Source organism: Vigna radiata, chromosome 1 (genome assembly GCF_000741045.1).
Source record: "Vigna radiata var. radiata cultivar VC1973A chromosome 1, Vradiata_ver6, whole genome shotgun sequence".
Taxonomy (NCBI): domain Eukaryota; kingdom Viridiplantae; phylum Streptophyta; class Magnoliopsida; order Fabales; family Fabaceae; genus Vigna; species Vigna radiata.
Genome location: NC_028351.1, coordinates 26,458,961 through 26,461,546, shown reverse-complemented (window position 1 = coordinate 26,461,546; position 2,586 = coordinate 26,458,961).

Here is a 2,586-nt window from a genome sequence, read left to right as displayed (position 1 = left end):
GTAGTGATTAACGACTGGACGTAGATTCTGTTGAGTCGAACCAGTATAAAAATACTCGTGTGATTTTTCTATTCCCTACACTTGTTTTACTTAATGCGTATCAACTGTTTGGTTAATTTTCTGAAAGAAAATTACTTTCGTTTAAAAAAGGCCAAATTCGTTTTAACTGTGACCGAATACGCTTTACCCTCTCTGTGTTTTAATTCCGCTGCGTTATACTCTTCGAAAATTACCCCCTCCGATACCGTCAGTTGGTATCAAAGCTTGCTTTAATAGTTTTTCAAAATATTTGTGAAAATGGCCGGTCATAATCAAAACGTTGTATATGCTGAGGGTGCTTCCATTAACAGACCTCCACTATTTACTGGTGATAACTATGCTTTTTGGAAAGTGAGAATGGAAATTTTTATGGGGTCTGTTGATAGAGGCATCTGGGAAGCTGTACAAAATGGCCCTTATATTCCTATGAATAATGTTGATGGTGTAGAGACAGAAAAACCTTATTTTAGTTGGACTGCTGAAGAAAATAGACGAGCCAGTTTGATATTAAAGCTCACAATATAATTTCATATACTGTTGTACTTGATGAATTTTATAGAATTTCAGTGTGTAAGACAACACAGGAAATGTGGGAAGTCCTCAGAGTCACTCATGAAGGAACAAAGGACGTGAAACATGCTAAGAAGAACACTCTCATTCAGGAATATGAGATGTTCAGAATGCAACCTGGAGAAACGATCTCTGATGTTCAAAAGCGTTTCACTCATATTGTGAATCACTTAACAGGGTTGGGTAAGACTTTTGATACTGATGAACTTAATGTGAAAATTCTGAAATCTTTGGATAGGTCTTGGCAACCAAAGGTGACTGCCATCTCGGAGTNTCAAAATCTTACTCAGATGACAATGCCAATCTTGTTTGGAAAGCTCCGTGAGCATGAACTTGAGTTGAGGAGATTGACTGCTGAAGAGGATCAAGGCGAGAGGAAAACTCTAGCTTTCAAGTCCGAAATATCTAAAGGAAAAAGCTCTAAGAGGATCGAAGAAGATGATTCTGATGATGAGGAAAACATGAGCTTGATGATAAAGAAATTTGCAAAATTCATGAAAGCAAAGGGAAAGGACAAGTTTCATAAAGAAAGGAAAGAAAGTCAAGAATCTCCATCAAATGTGAAGTGCTTCGGTTGTGGAGAAAGGGGGCACATAAAATCTGAGTGTGCAAAGAGCAAGAAAAGTGAAGACAAGAAGGAAAGAAAATTTCACAGGAAAAAGAAAGCATACATAGCTTGGGAGGATAATGCTTCTAGTTCAACAAGCTCAAGTGACACAGAAGAAGAAGCCAACCTATGCCTTATGGCAGATTCTAAAGATACAGGAAGCCAAGTAAGTGAGTCCAGTTTTGAATCCAGTGAATTAGATTTACAAAAGGCTTTCTTTGATTTGATGAATGAATCTAAAAAACTTGATGCTGCTCATAAAAAATTAAGAAAGGAACATAATGAATTAAAGTTAAAATATGATAAACTGCTTGATGATGAAGTTATGTTAAGAAATAGAGTTAATACCTTAGAAATTAAATTATCAGATGCAAATGCTACTATTGAACCTGTTGAATGCTTGTCATGCAAAAGTTATATGTTTGATATTGATATACTTGAAAATTTGCTTGCTAAGGCAACTAAAACTAATTCACATGCTAAAACAAATTTTAATAAAAGCAATGTTAAAAATAGAAACATGCATCAAAATTATAAATCCAAGGTAAGAAGAACTCGAAAAATTTGGGTTGTTAAAGGAACTTTTGTTAAAAATAAAGTTAGTAATGTATGTTGTTTTTACTGTATGAAGCATGGTCACACATCAAACAAGTGCAATANTAAACATGTTGGTGTGCCAAGTGGCAAATATGCGTGCGTTAAAGCTGTGAAATGATGTAAATTTGCAAAAACTAACCCCAAGGACCCATAATTGAGATTGGGGACCTAAAATTATTGCTAACTTGTTTTGTAGGATCAATCTAAGTCAAAGAAGTCATTATGGTATCTTGACAGTGGTTGCTCAAGACACATGACTGGTGACAAGAAAAGGTTCATCTCTTTTGAGAAGAAGAAGCAAGGATTTGTAACTTATGGGGATAACAACAAAGGCAGAATAATGGGAACCGGAAACATTGGAGGAGGAAACACTTTGATGATAAAAGACGTCTTATACGTTGAAGGCCTCAAACATAATCTTCTAAGCATAAGCCAACTATGCGACAAAGGTCTCAAGGTGATGAAGATTACTTAAGAGAAGCCCTTGAAGAGATGTATCTAAATGAGAATTATCCTCCGGAGCTTCAAGAAACACCCCAAGTTGTTGATTCCAAAAGCTATCAACAACCAAGAGGACTATCTTTGGACAACATCATAGGAGACATATCAAAAGGGGTAACTACTAGACACAATTTAAATAATTTTTGTCTAACTTTTGCTTTTGTATCTCATATAGAACCTAAGAATATAAAGGAAGCTCTTCAAGATGACAAATGGTGCATTGCTATGCAAGAAGAGCTAAATCAATTTGAAAGGAATGATGTTTGGGAACT